Here is a 17036-nt window from a genome sequence, read left to right on the forward strand (position 1 = left end):
ATATATATATATATATATATATATATATATATATATATATATATATATATATATATATATATATATATATATATATATATATATATATATATATATATATATATATATATATATATATATATATATATATATATATATATATATATATATATATATATATATATATATATATCTTTTGTCAATTATGTATACTTTTAACAGAAAATATTATATTAGAGAATATTGCGTTATCTTCGCGCCGCAAGATGCGATCCAAGACTAAAGTAGCGGGACTTTTAATTACCGAATGCGTTAAGGATTTGTTTCCACTCGTACGCACAAAAGGAGAGCGATCCTTTTTTACGAAACTGTTTATATCCGAGCGAAGAGACAAACGAGTCGGGGAAGCACATGCGGCCTCATCTCGCGTAAGTTCTACGGACGCCATGTAGTCGCGCCCGCCATCTTGTAATTAGGGGATCAAGGAGGCATCGCGCTTTGAATGAGCCGCGGGCTCGGTTCGTTCGCTCGTCCGTTCGCGCTGCGCAATGCGCGGAGCGTGCAAGAGTAAAACTCGTAATATAAAAGCACGCGGCCAACCGCGGGCGCAGGAGCAAAAAGGTGTGCTCGAGCAAAGTATTTCATATGCCAAGACAGAGACGAAGCCAAGAGAAGAGAGAAAGGGAGATAAAACGACACAGAAAAGCGAGGACAGCAGAAACGTGCATCGAAAGAAAGAGAGAGAGAGAGAGAGAGAGAGAGAAGTTCAAGAGAAACAAGTAAAGATATAGTGCACCGAAGATGCAGAACTCCATGGCACGAAGAAGACGAAGAAGAAGAAACAGAAGGACAGAGAAAAAGAGAGAAATAGAGATGATAGAAGGAGGAAAAGAAGCGGATATGGCTATCATCTGTCAAACTAATGATTCACAAACACATATACTTTCAGAAGCTATATTAAAGTTCATTTCGTAAAATTATTACAATAGCGTTTAACTTTCGATATTTTGCAGTTTGATGCCATATAAAATATTTGTAAAATATTTGAAATTCGAAATAAACAGTAAACATAAAAGGCTCATTCTTGAATTAGAAATATCTTTGCCTTCATAGTAGTATTTACTTAGCATTTATATATATATATATTCCGTTCGCGCTGCGCAATGCGCGGAGCGTGCAAGAGTAAAACTCGTAATATAAAAGCACGCGGCCAACCGCGGGCGCAGGAGCAAAAAGGTGTGCTCGAGCAAAGTATTTCATATGCCAAGACAGAGACGAAGCCAAGAGAAGAGAGAAAGGGAGAGAAAACGACACAGAAAAGCGAGGACAGCAGAAACGTGCATCGAAAGAAAGAGAGAGAGAGAGAGAGAGAGAGAGAAGTTCAAGAGAAACAAGTAAAGATATAGTGCACCGAAGATGCAGAACTCCATGGCACGAAGAAGACGAAGAAGAAGAAACAGAAGGACAGAGAAAAAGAGAGAAATAGAGATGATAGAAGGAGGAAAAGAAGCGGATATGGAGGAAACGGATAAAGGACGAGAGAGAAGACAAGTGCAACATGCGGAAAGAATACCGGCCAGAAAGAGAGAGAGAGAGAGAGAGAGAGAAAGCGAGTGCAGAGAAGAGAAAAGAGAGAAGAGACTTGGGAGAGCCAAGAGTGCGAAAGGATAAAGAGAGAAGCCAGGACAAGGAGGGGAGGGAGACAAGAGAGAGCTGGAAAACCGAGAGGGATTCAATTGCAATAAAAGCACCGTGTCCGTAATCTTAGACGGCGAGGTGTAGGAGAAGGAGAGAAAGGGTCTGGTAGGTCGAGCCACCGCACGAGTTACGTATGAGGAATCCGCCACGGGCGTGGCTACATCAACGAGTGCGCGAGCGGAGAGAAGCTCTCCTCTTCCCCGTCGCGATTTTTTTTTCCAGCGCGGCGCGGGGATTACACGCAGGTAAAGAAAAAAATAGCAATATTTTATAGCTATCTCGTTGAATATGGTTAACTATTATATGGAGCAACTGTTGGCAATCCGCTTTTTTGCGAAGCTATTTCGTCTCAAATCGAAAACATATAACTTATAATTTTTGTATTTTGATTCTTATATTCCCAATAAACGTTTGCAGAAATTCTTAATACTGTTGAAAGATAGCTTGATAGTTTATCTAAAAATTACTTAGAGGAGGAAAAAGTTTGATCGAAAAATGTATTAGAAATATAGAAAATGATAAACATCGCAAATCCTCGAAGACTTTCTTATGCATCCAACAATTAAAAAATGTTTTTGCATATCTCACGAGCCATTTTGATTATCATACTAATCTATGAAATCTGTAATCTTTTAAATCATACAAAGATTTCTCTCTCTCTCTCTCTCTCTCCTTTTTTCAATTTATTATGCAATATTAAATCCTATAATATCGATGTGAATATAAAAGACGTGAACAATTGAGCCAAAAATATCGTGTAACGGAATAAGATATAAAAGAAAAATGTCGAAATAAAATATACCAAATAAAGTATCGGTATTTTTTCTCTGTATTTCTAGCTCTGTACACTATCATCGTAATGGTATTATGGCGTTGGTATACTATACCGATACGGCATCCTGGCATTGAGAATCGGCTGTACTGAAAGAGTCGAGTTGTGCATACACGGACGACTACTATGAACCGGTACCTACAGAGCCGGTTGTGCATATACGCGTGATACTCGGGCAGATATCGAGCCGCCGGTGCAGTATCGGAGTCGCCGATGCATGCGTATGTGTATGTGTGTGTGTGTGTGTGTGTGTGTATGCGCGCGTGTACATGCCGCATGCTGATTTGTGGAGTCAACTACGCAGGGCGGGTTCCAGTTGTATCCAATACTACATATAGAGTCATGTATAATATATAGGCATTACATATTCGTATCTCATGTGCATTCAATCTTAAATGTAGTTATACGAATCAAAGTTCATGAAAATATGCACAGAGAGAGAGAGAGAGAGAGAGAGAGAGAGAGAGGGAAGAGGGGAGAGAAGCGTATAAATAAAATAAATACTTCGAAGAACGTGAATAAAAATATTAAAAGTTTATTCTGAATAAATGGAATTAAAGCAAATTTTGTATTATATTAATAATGGATGTAAATGTTTTATAATTTATATATAAATATGAAAGAAATATCACACATACATTTCTAATTTTTAATTCGTATACATTTTAACTAACCCTGAATTATTATAAATGTAAATATAAATCTTACGATTCTCATAAAACTTTTGATAGAAAATAGCAATATAGTTGTCTGCATATTGATACATTAATATTTTTAAATAGAAAAATAAACTAATAAACTAAAAAAGTGTAGAAAACCAAGATTATAAACACTTTAGAATGTTTATTAAATGGTTTTTCAAAATGTAAAATAAAGGAACGTAATCATTATCCATGTTATCGTCAAACATATTGCAAATTTTGAGCTTTAAGACATGGATAGTTGTAAAATCCTATACTAAACTGCCTAGCACATGCCCGCAAGTTCATCATGGATTTCGCTACAGGGCACAGGCTACGAGTTACGTTCTCCAGATACTGCGTATTCACCGATCTACGCGTCGTTCGTATTCAGGCAGCAAGATTAGACGTGATCTATCGCGTTTGCAACAAAATCTCTCATGTTACGTACATCTCGTCTCGATTACTACAGATCTACTGCGACCCAAGGCATTATCGAGACATGCAATTGCGCCCATTTCCAGCTAACAATTTACGTGCGACCAATCTGCACCTTGTTCGGTTCGAGGCGGTAGGATTAGAAATGATATCCTCAATCCGTCATAGAGACGTAATGGTTCGACGAGCCATAGGAACCTATCGATCTGTCCATCATCCGTCCCGACACGATGTAGGCATTATTGAATGGCAATCACGCTACCAATCGCCTTGCAGTTGTACTTTGTTCGCGATGTAGCCGAGCAAGTTTACGCCCAACCGATCGACGAGAGTCGATATAAGTATGAGAGAGAGAGAGAGAGAGAGAGAGAGAGAGAGAGAGACTCAAGTTTCCTTAGCATCTATAAAATATATCTACCAAACAATGCAACTGGCCATATTATATTCTAGCATGACTATCATGTAATCAAAGTTACGTAATGGATGAATAATTTTCTGATTAATAAATAATATAGTTTGATCAAAATATTTCAACTTCTTTCGCGTATCAAATATATCAAAAATTTGTAAACATATTAAACACCATTAAACAATATGCTGATTCTTTGTACAAGAATTAGCATTGCATCAATGCATGTTACATGCAAACCAAATAAAAAAAATCTATAGAAAAATATTAATTTAAAAAATCGAATCCATTAATATATCTCCTTTTTTTAGAGAAAGATTTCATTTTTTAATTCATTTTGAATATTCAAGATTTATTCATCTGATAACAATATAATATTATCTCTAAAATTAAATAATATACTGAAGTTTTCCAATAAACATATTTTTTCCCTTCCTTATCTTTTATACTTTTTAGTCTCAACTCTGACTTTTTCCTATAATTTATATCTCTGGCTAATTTATAAACATTTATCGCAAAAAAAAAAAAAATCGTAATGCTGCAAGGGACAATTACATACTGCCGTTACTGCGCATAGGTATGAATTTGTAACAACCACAGTCAGTTGTCAGTTTGCCTCCTGCAATAAGTCGAACGCAATTATGCACTCGCACGTATATTATTTGCCTATTTAACGTGTATACCCTGCATTGATAATCAGACGAATATGACATCAGCTATGCAAAAATACACAAACGGAGACATAGATCGCGAGATAATCGTATAAACTGTACGGCTAATTATCCTCTTCGGGCAATCCACCCACTGATGAGCTTACCGAAGTTTCTCTCCACGTGTTCCGCGATATCACGAACGGAGATCTTATCGGATTATTCGATCGCAAAACAAGGACTATATTTGCCATATTAACATGTTATTTCGAGACAATATGTCGTGTCCCTCCCACACCTCAGCGCGAACATTGCAACCACGTGCTTTTAAATGATATGCCGCTTGATGGTCACATCGTTCTTGATTGCACGCCTAAGGAAAGTATGTTACATATACATATACACACATACACGAACACGGCAATTCGTAATTTTCTGTCGAGAATATCGCGGTAACAAAGGAACATAATTGAGCCACGCAGATGTCCAAGTCACGAATCGCTCCTCATCATCTGCTTACAAGCGCTCCGATGGAATCGCCGCGATTATCACCCTGGATAGCTAAACTTTGAATACCCCGAAGTTAAAGAAGAAAAAGAACGTTAAGCATCAAAGAATCGAACGTCGCATCATGGTTTGAACTATGGATTAATTTCGAATCATATGATAGAAACAAGTAAGCTATGAATTTTAATGTTGTTGTGTGTGTGTAAGATAATAAAATAAATTAATATAAAATCAATATAAATTTTTCTTTTAAAATATATAAAGACTCATAAAAATTGTTATATTTATTATATATAAAACTTTAACAATTTGCATTTATACATGCGTATATTTGGTGTTTAACGACGTGAAAATTTGGGATTTAATAATTGAGAAAGAGGAAAGAGACATAATTGAAGATATATAATGTCACGAGACGTAAGAATTTGCAAGATATTCGTGAAAAGTTCTATCCATTCCATCGAAATGATGCAACCCTTTTTAAGGTTAAAGTTAAATTTTCCATAATCGCAAACCCATATAACACATTGACAATTTTGCAGAAGCTAAATATAACTCTCGCGAAAGATTAATATAAACTTTTAGAAGAGAATAATCAGGAAGTATTCAAACTAACGAGAGATAGCTCGTTTGAAACTTGACGCAGAGAGAACGACGGAGCGACGAAGCGGAGGAAAAGTATAATTCGAGATGTATAGTTAGCGCAGAGAGTGGAGTTTAGTTACGTAATACTCGAAAGACGTAACGAGCGGAGCTCGTATATATCAGGTCACCCAGAGCCTTCGCCGTGTTATTAGCGAATTCCGTCGAATCCCGTGCCCGACGAAATCGATCGAGCGGGCGGTCGGATTTATCGAAAGATCCGCCGTTCGGATCTCTCGGTCTTGGGGTCCGCGCGAAAGGGAGGCTCGCGCGCGCCGGCGAGGCCCGGAGAGACGAGAGATAAACCAACGTCTCGGATACACTTTGGGTTATATTTAAATGAAGCGTCGCGTCCCTCCCTTCCTCGCCTCCCATATTATTTGTCGGTCGTCTAGGATAGGGCCTCGGCCTGGGCATCGCGCGCGGCTGACGGGGCTTACCAGAAACGTGCTCTTATAGCACGACTGAAAATGTTACTCCGTTTACGCCAGCTTCACCTCGTGGATCAGATACAGGTATCTGCAGCATAATATATCACACAAGAACGTTTGGCTCGAGCCCCTCGGGACATGCGGGTGTATAATCTTTGGCCGGTCGAGCGGAGCTAAGAGTTTGGGCCCAATTACAGGGCCAGTACCACCGAGCGGACGGACGGATGGACGCTCCAACGGACGGACGAACGAACGAACGAACGAACGAACGAACGAACGAACGAACGAACGAACGAACGAACGAACGAACGAACGAACGAACGAACGAACGAACGAACGAACGAACGAACGAACGAACGAACGAACGAACGAACGAACGAACGAACGAACGAACGAACGAACGAACGAACGAACGAACGAACGAACGAACGAACGAACGAAAGAAAGAACGAACGCACGTCTTCACCTTCGAAACTTTCGAGCATCGCGATTATGGCGACGGTATGTGTGTATATGCGCGAGCATATAAATGTACAGCGCTGTTTCAGCATGCTGCAAAACGATCAACGTACAGGAATTTGTAAAGGGAACCCGCCGCGTAGAAAGGGGATAAACGATAATACCAAAATTCGAGAGAGAAACTTCTCTGTTGTTTTTATAATCCGATCATATATGATAAGCAGATCGAGTGATTTGCAAACTGCCGTATTTACTTATTAATTTTCGATAAATAGGAAATAATTATAATTATGTTTAATTAAATAATGGATATTTATGTAACAATTTTATTGCACAAGCTCTAAACTCTCCCATTAAATTTGGAAAATTCTTATCTATGAATATTATTTCGTTTTCCAAAAATTAGAGGAAGAATTAACATTCATCTATCTTCAGAAGGGACATTTATCATAAGCTCGCGCGTTAAACACATTAATTAATTAACGTATTATATCATACGCGGAAAATCATGATGTAACAAACGTTAGAAGGACATAATTTAGCAAACGAAAGTGAAATTGTAATTTTGGCGAGATATTAAATGTGTTATTGGATGAAACAGATTCGTGACGAGTCAATTAATATTCCGGCGCTAAAAAGTGTTAAATACGGATAGCGTTTCTGTAATTGCGAGCAAATGAGGTACGTAATCAACATGCATTATAATCGAAACTGTGATATAATTGGGTAAATTAACCGTGGGAGATGCCATACCCGTAACAATTATCGAAACAAATATTAACGATTTTATAAGAGTATTTGGAATATTTGCGCGGAAATGATAGCTATTGCGGATGACGGTGACGATAATATTAAAATGCTTATATCACGGAATAATGAGTGCGCTAAAAACTGAAGATGAAAAAGATTCATACAGCGCGATATCCAAAGTAGGGTGTCCGAGATTTATGAGTTTATCCAATAAAATTAAATAAAATAGCTAAATAATTAAAATGATATCATTCGATATTAAATAATTGATGATTTCAAACTAAATTAATCAGATTCAGGAAGAGAAATTTGTTTTTTGGTTTCTTTGATTCAAACAATTTCTACAATAAGATCTTTCCGTTATATTGAACTTTTCCAATAGAAATTTTTATATTCATTTGATTTTTTTTAATAACATTACGAATTTGCGCGCTTCTTTTTTATGTAATGAAAAATTGAACAAACCTTAAATATATGGTTTTAAATAACACTGAGAAAAGTGTGTAATTAAATCATATGTAAACCATCATTTATACTATTTATATAGCAAAGGATTTCCTTTACGATCAAATATTTTATACAATTTTTCTTCCATTTTGATCTTTACCCACACAAGTTCATCGCAACGTACGTCTGTTCATGAAACTATGTAATTATGTCGTTATAGCCGCGATATTTTTGCGAAATCCACGAGGCGATTTTATTGTCAATGGGTGGTCGCGAGCGATATGACGAGGTCCAAAGGGCGAATGTAAGGAAGGGCTTCTCTTCCTGGCCAGACGAAGCCAGGACTTCTCGGGCACATAATTAGCCAACATCTATCAGCCCGGAGCTATCAGCTCTGTATCCGAACCACCCTCGAGACAACGTTGCATACGGCATTTGTGTCTTCTTATAGCAACGAGTTATCTATCAAGTGAAGGAAAAATGTCCGTTATATGCTTTCATCGAAACAAACGTATCTTTCTCGCAAGGCTTGGATGTCATTGTATCTAACAAGATAATATAGAATTTTTATAATATTCTTAAAAAGCTTTTCTCTCTCTCTCTCTCTCTCTTTCTATTTTCTTTTTTATTTCAAAAATAGAGATAACGATGCAATAGATATAGTACTAATAAATGTAGAATGACAAATACAGTTGTACCTAATAACGAATGTATCAATTTCCTGACTTGTCGCTAAATTTGTCAAATGTCATTGCATTATAGAAGCTAAATTATTGTCAAATATTCACTCTGTACAGTTGTAATTATAAAAATTGAAATTTTTATCACATTTCTTAAATAATCAATAAACTTCCTGAATCCAATAAAAATTTTCCATACATTTTATATCCACTCTGATGAATTTATATCAAATATATTCATCAAATCGATTATCTCAATTTTAAGTAAATCTTGACGAAAAATAACGCGATTATTTTTTCCAATGCAAGTCATTAGATGCATCAATTTGTTTCATTTCAGATTGGAATTAATTTTGCCAAAATTATGGAAATCGTTTATAATGCGAAAACACGTTCCGTGACAATCGAGGTTTAAACATCCGACATTTCGTATATGTAATGATCTAATATCTCCCATTATCGCTCCACTCGATGCACGTAATTGATAATGTACACGTTAAAGGGAGCGTGCTAATTACGAGATACAGTCAGCCTGCGCTCGTCGGCAGGTGCGTGGTGCGCGCTTTTTTCACGTCGAAATTCCGCCACACGCGATTTTGACAAACAAAACCTCTCCCGTGCGCGCGGCAAACTTCCGAAACTAATTATTTTGTCAGTTGCATTTCGACGAGCCGTAGCCAGAATCGACAGTTGAACACTGAAGCCGATTTCTCATCCGTCAAACGATCCGTCTCTCGAAATATTGAATTCACCGTTTACCGAAGCTCCGCTCTCCGCGTTACGAATATTAATTTTCATCTATTGTCTACTATTGACGTGTCTCGGTGCTGGAAACCTTGCCAATCATCGAGTGTTGATATTACGAGAGATATCCGATTGTTTGTACTGAGAGAATTGCAAATTGAGAAAATTTTTTAACGTAGAGACTAATATTTCCAACTTTTCTGCTTTATATAAATATAACAAATAAGAGTGAGTGTTTTATATAAAATGGTAGAATTAACGATTCAGTTATACAGGAAATTATTTTTTCAAATGTTATACGAAAATTCACTAACGCGTAGATAAAAATTTAATTTTTAGAAATTTTGAACAAACTGTTATCAGTACTATTAAAAACCATGTTTTTTTAATAATATGTGAATCTATGATATAAAATCTATTGATGTAAAAACGTATGTAAAATTGTATCGAAAAATACCGCAAACAAATTTTTAAAATTTTATGGTACAAAAAGATGTACATACGATAGGGATGCATTACGTAATATTATTAAAATATTGAACACAGTATCTTCCTTCGTAAAAGAAATTGCTCAAAGCATAAAGACGATATAAATTTATAGATATTGTGAAAAATGTCAGAGTCGGCGAGGCAATGTCTGGGAAAGTAGTCAATTATCGATATCGTCGTCTGATGCCCGAAAGTGTGCAACAGACTGTTTGATTATCTGCTCATCAAATGTACTCGACAAATTTCCTCAAGCGATCTGCCTTTCACGTCGGTGAACAACACCTGCGTGTTGGTTGTGGGCGAAAATTGATAAAAAAAAAAAAAAAGAAATACGCGCGCCGTGTGCAATCTGAAATTTCTAAGAACGAAAAGAAGAATTCAGTAGAAATAAAAAAGCACGAGCTCTATATTATATCAATTATATCCTGCGCGCTATTATATAATATAGTATTTCTATATCACGGAAATCATTACACTGTTTCTCTCTCTTTCCTCTGCTAGCTTATCAGATGGTATGCTACACTATACAATACGTAATAATGAGAGCCTCGAAACAAGCAACCATTGCACCTGCAGCCAATCATCGGCAAAAAGAATATGATATAGCTGGCCTGCTGTTGCACATTACTTAATCTTAAATTTATGATATCTACAAGACGATTCTATATTTTATATTACAAAATTATTAAATATAACCAACATAATTCATAAATTTAAAAAGAAGAACGTAGGGACTTCATTTTCAATTAAGAAAATTAATTTTCGTTCTGTGTAATATCTTTAAATTATTATTAATTAGATTTTTTATTTCTAAGAATGTAAGATCTCTTAATAAAAAGATATTACAAAAGTCCTCTTTTTCCGATCCTCTTTTCTTTTTCCCATTTCTATGTATACATATAAATATCGAAATAAGAAAGATTTTTAGAATTGAAAAATCCTTAAAGATAAATAAGTAAAATTTTATAAACTCTCATATAAAAGTTTCTTGTTTAAATATTCAGAATTTAACATTTTTAAATTCTAAATCTTCGATTCTTTTGAATTTTTCAGATTCTAAACTATAACTTCCAATCTTTCGCTTCGACGTATAGTTCAGCATAATCTCGCTAAGCGATGTACCAAGTGCAAGAGTAATAAGAATATATAAAAACTGATAAAATGTGCATGTACATAATATGCGCGCCGTAGTCTGTAATCTTCAACGACATTAGCGAAAAATATTAGTTAACCTAGAGCTCGATCGATCTCCTGAAATGATTATGCAAATTATGTTTATTACGACAGTAAGATATTGTTAGTTATCTAGCGAATCGCGCGAAAGCACGCACGTAGTTTATCTCGTCGTTTCGCGACGCTTGACACATCCGCACGAGGAACACCTGCGGGCAAGCCGCATACGAAAATTCCTCCGGTTAACATTCGTGCTGGCGGGCACATCTGGCAACGGCCTGGCCAAATCTTGAAAGAAAGTGAAAGCACCATTTATATTCATCGTGTAACTTCCGCGACCACGGCCAACATTAATTTTCACAATCACGCACGGAATTCCAATGCGAGTGCGACAAAAATTAAGTGAATGAAAACTATTTCTCTTATACATCCTCGGAACCTTAGAAGCCTAGTTTCATCGAATTCTATTTTTATGTAGACAGAGATATGTCAGAAAAGCTGCACAATTTATATATTTCGATGACACATCTTCAAGAAAATTTCAAACGAAGAAAATAGATATTATAATTTATCGATATCCAACACAAAGATATAATTCCTAAACTTTTCTCAAACTAACAATGTCACCTACTTTTCTCGTCTAAATCGACGCGCGTATTCGCGATATCGTTAGCCGATTCGATAGATCGAGTTGATAACGGAAGCGGCTTTGCGATTTACGCTCGAAACGTTCCGGTCTTGGACGAGACGAAGAAGCGACACTTGACGCGATTCGAAAATGCATAGTGATATATATTCGCGCCCCGGGCGATGCCGGTGATGTACCCGCGGATGTGGTTTCGTATACGCAGCACCGCGGCTCTCCGCGATGTGCTTCGGACGACCGTCCGGACAGACCTTGCGGGTGAAGAGAGAGAGAAAGAGAGAGAGAGAGAGAGAGGAGGGAGGGGAAGAAGGGGAGGATGTGGTCCGGTCCGCGAGCGTTTACCATAATTCATGTTAATTGTCCTCAGCACGCGCGCAGCTGTCCCAAATCCCACGCGCCGTGATTGCATTTCGCTGCGGGACAAACATTTCGAACAGTTTCGGAGTCTGTACTTAGGCACGCAGACTCAACGGGGGCATTATCGTCTCCGCGCGAGCTAACGCGAACCCCTTTCGTGTCCGGGGGGTATGCTTTTTTTCCACGTCCCGTGCATCTCGCCCCGATCTCGATCTTTTGCGAATCTAATGGCGGATATACGCGGTATGCGGCGTCATTACGGTCATTCGCAAACTCGTGGAATGTAATGCTATTAACGCGAATTAAGCGAAAAATTAGAATGAGCCTAATCGGGTATCATTTAGGTAAGATTTTTATGCACTTTAAAAAATACGCTTTTTGCCGCCAAATGGTATATCTCGGTTTTCTCTCTCGTATAATTTATTTAATCTAAAATGTAATCCTATTCATGATATGTATATCAATACCTTCTATTGTTTGAATTTTTTCTCGCGTAACATTTGATTGTAAAAGAGGAAAAAAGAAAGAGAAAAAGTTATGCAATAAATATAAAAGCATACAGAAAACTATTAAAAATAGTGTTCTAATAACTTTATATACATATAATAAATTCTTTCGTATTAGAAAATCATTAGATGTCTCTTATATTTTATTTTTATATTTCTTAACTTTTATAATATATCTCATAAATCTTTTTATGATTAAAAACGAAGCAATTATATAGAGCACAAAATTATCCGTCGGAAATATTCGCTCAAGATTCACTATTAGATGCATAAAATGGGCTGTTAAAGTTCCGCAATTAATTACTCGTTCAACGTGAAACCTTGTGTATGAAGCTGCCATAAATCGACGCTCGGCAATTTCATTATTTAATCTTACGGGGCGATAATGGGTACTCTCCGTTGTCGAAGCGCGATGAATTTAATTGGTCGATCGTACCATCGCTTGAGTGAAGCTTTTATATATTCGCGGATGAATGTCTATCGCCAGATCAGCTATATTATTATACATTTCATATATCGTATACGCACGATGCGTGTCCCGTATCGATGTACAATTTTGACAGTTTATTGACATAATACAATTTTCATTCACATACATCCCTCTATTAGTATAAACCGTAGATGCACCACGTAAATTCTATGTAACTATTGCTACGTATATATATATAATTTTACAATTTTTAAAACAGATGAAACTAGAGTTTAAACGCTTGAAAACGTATGTGCTAAAAATAAATTAAATATATAGTAAATTTTAAATAATTTAATTATAAACTTCGAAAAAACTTCCATCCTTGAAATTTATTTTTATTTATTTCCTGATATGTTAAGCAAGAATAATTCGTACATTTATACATTTTCCTCTAAATCACGTATTACTTTCGGTTATTTGAGCGATTATCGCTTTTACGTGGAGATGGTAACCCTCGACAAGAAGAGAATAAGCCACAAGTATCATCGAGAGAACAATCTAAAAAAAATGCCGCGCGCGACGATTTCATTATTTAATCTCACGGGGCGATAATGGCCGCCCTCTCTTCCGCTACGCGAGGATCGTGCCGTGCGTTCGTTCGTACGCGAAACTTCTCGTCCTAACACGGGGCAGGAGAGAGAATGATGCCTGGGCATATCGGTAACACTAACTCGGACCCACGCGAGCCGAGCTGGTTGCTCGTTTCCTCTTCACGGGGTCGGCGGTGAAGCCACGTGGCGGCGCGTGCCACAAACTAAAAAAGACCCTTCGTGCTCTCGAGAGAGACCAAGTTCAGTCGCGGGACGAATATAATTAACCATGAGTTTTGGGTTTCTTCGGAGGAACAACACCCGGCGCGCACTCGTGGCGTGAGCTATTCAAAAGAGTGCAGAAGAAAGACAGCAAACTGGAACGGAGTGAGAAAGACAGTGAATGAGAGAAAAGGGATCGGCGTAGTCAAAGAATGGAGGGAGAGAAGAATCGGTAGAAGGGACACACGAGCAGCTAGAAAGGCGGAATATATTTTGCAGCTTGAAACAGTTCGCACAAATGAGATCGATGAAACGAGAGAAGAGGGCATCGTGCGGCCAAAATTGTGCGTTTAGTAAAAGTGAGATCACATAATAAGTTAAACGTGTATGCAAATAATTAGGCGCCGTAACTCGATCCTTATCTATTTTCTCATGCTTAAAATTATGATTAACATCAGTATATGGTGATTAACAACTGGCCTTGGAATTCTTGCGTATACTTCCAAATTCAAAAACACAATTTTCTATTCTTAAGCAATATTTCTTCAACCGTTTTATCATTAAAGATAATATGTAACATTATCTCTCTTCAAAACTCTTTTAAGGATTCAAGGATTCATTCTCACAATCAGCAAACATTTAAAATTTTTGATTTACCACGCTTTCTAAGCATAAATCAAATACGCGGTGTAATTTAAAAATTTGCAATAATTGAACAGAATTTACTTAAATGATCTTTTCAATGGGTAGAAACGATCTAAGGAACATCTGATTACAGAAGCGGTCTTGATTTAATTAGCAAAGTAATTGCAGGATCGAATCTTTCGATATAGCTCAAGGGGACGTTGACGAGCTTGATTGAAATGTTAGTTGAAAAAAATTAATCCAATTTGGCCAAGGCGGTCGTTATAACGCTAATTACGTATAATCTTCATCCCCAGAGCTATATCCGTCGAACCGAGTAATAGTCGTAAAATTATCAAGACTTTCTAGCGTGTGTCTTGGTAATAGATCATACGGAGAAATCGCGAAAGGGAATGATTACTTTTTGTTTCAGAAACTCAATTTTGTTTTATTCAAAAATGTGTATTATTAATGGGTAAAATTAATCAGATTTATCATCATCTCTATATATATTTTAATAATATTATTCATAGCATTATGAAATATGGGAATAATGTTTCTAATAAACAATATACATGGATATACTATTATATATGTATATGTATATGCTAGTTGTTTGGCAATTTAGCTCCCCGCCCTCTTTCCCATCAATTATTTACGCCCGTTTAATTAATCAAATGGTAGGGTTCGTTGATTAGAGGAGACACACCGTCGAGCCCACTTCTGATATCAAATCGGTGAACATTTGCGGAAGGAGCACTCGAATTCGAGAAGCTCTCGGCATGCGCTTAGTAGCGCCGTCCAATAAACAAAACAGGGTTCTCTAACGCTCTTCACTTAGCAAACATAACGTACCGACCGGACACGTGCTAAGCTAAAATCATGATACTGTAAGCTTCACTTTTGTTACAGCCACTTTTGTTCAACCCCTAGTTGAGACTATCGCGTCTCGAGTAGATACACCAACATTAGAATGAAGAGGCAAATGTGATCTCGGTTGTCCGAGCAAATTTGGCTAAAAGCGAGTTTCGTAGATCGAGAAATAATAGTACTAATCATTGTTATGTATCGATATTCGATAAATTAATAGAAGTTGTAATAACCGTTATAATTTTCCATTAATCAGGGCATCGAAGAACAGGAAATAAAAGAGTCTTTTTTCCTTTCGGAAATTTTTTTAGTCCTATTGTAAGTAATAATATTTAATTAAAAACTTCTTCAATTTTAAACATTTTACATCATAAAATACCGCGTAATTAAAGAAAAATCCGGAATCAATTTCCACCCGAGATTCACAAATATGTATTTTAATTTTCATTGAACTTATTTTTAGTGAATTTTTAGAGAATTAAAGATAAACTGAATTCAACGTCCAAGAGATTATAGAGGAGAAAGTGTTACATCGAGAAATGCGTTTCGTACATATTCGATCACTCGCTTCCGGCTTCCGGATGTATTCAACGGCCAGCCGGAGGCGCCCGCAGAGATGGCCTGGGGGCACTGCGGGCCCAAAAATAACCAATAAGTGCCCAATAAAAGCGGACCGTTAAACGACCGGAGTTACGCTCTTCGCGAGTAAAAGAGCTACCGGTTAATTACAGGTCTAACCCTACACCGTATCCCGAACAGACTTAATAGATCCGTCTTTCGGCGCGCTCGCGCCTCCGCAATCTCCGCCGCGTGCACATGCAATTTTCGACGACGATTAAACACGAGCGAACGAATTACAAAGCTGCATGAGCGCGGCAGGCGAATGTGTAATTAAGTAAAGGGCCCGTGTTATACGTGGTGAAATACGATCTGATCGTTCTTTTTTCCCCGCAGACGCCAGACAGTATATCTCGTGCAAAAAAGCTGATAAACTTTTTAATTCTTCTACAATTTTTGGTTTTATGAGAATACTTGAAGTTTATATTATAGCGTTTTTATTAATGTTTAATTTTCTAATTGCGCGATAATGATAAATCTGCTAATTAATATAAAGAAAAGTGTATCGAGATAATTTCAAAATGCAAAGTAACCAAAATCGAGCGTAAAAAAAATAATCCCTACCAGCTTTAAAATTTTTTAGTCTTACTTATTAAAATATATTTACATCACATTTTATTAAACAAAATTAATTAATAATTTTTTGGTATATATATATATATATATACAGAAAAAAAAAATGATAATATATGTTATTTTTTCCTGATAATTTGCCGTGTAATATAATTTCACAAATTGGGGTAAGTTATCTTTGTTTCTTCCTCTTACGTTTTTTAATACATTTTTCTCTCTGTCATGTGCGGTAAATTAGTTACCGGCGTCTGTACGCAATTATTTCCAGACGTTCGCCACAATATTATACTACAAATCAATCGGAGAGTAAATCCGCACGCGTACTCCACAAACTCGAACACCCGGCCGACCGCAAAACGCAAACACCGATATCCGGTCGGCGAAAGTAATATATTGGCACCTAATAATGGCCGCAATCTATAATCTCTTTCAAGCCTCGTTCGTCATCAATTTCGACCGCCGACTCGGAGCAACGGTCGACAGGTTGACTCCGGTGGACGAGGAGGCGCGATTCCCAAACGGAGGCTCTTTCGGGAGTCGTATGCTCGCAACGGGGGTCGTATCCCGCAGGGCCTTAACACCGACACCTTCTGCCTCTGTCTCTCTTTCC

General features: G+C 37.1%; 1 protein-coding gene across 2 annotated transcripts in view; it reads right to left on the reverse strand.

Annotated features, from left to right (window-relative positions):
- The window catches only part of LOC115235652 (transcription factor AP-2-epsilon), a 227574-nt gene that overhangs the window by 194105 nt on the left and 16433 nt on the right, over nt 1–17036 (reverse strand). The window lies entirely within an intron of this gene.

This window comes from Formica exsecta, unplaced genomic scaffold, assembly GCF_003651465.1.
Source record: "Formica exsecta isolate Colony F162 unplaced genomic scaffold, ASM365146v1 scaffold229, whole genome shotgun sequence".
Taxonomy (NCBI): domain Eukaryota; kingdom Metazoa; phylum Arthropoda; class Insecta; order Hymenoptera; family Formicidae; genus Formica; species Formica exsecta.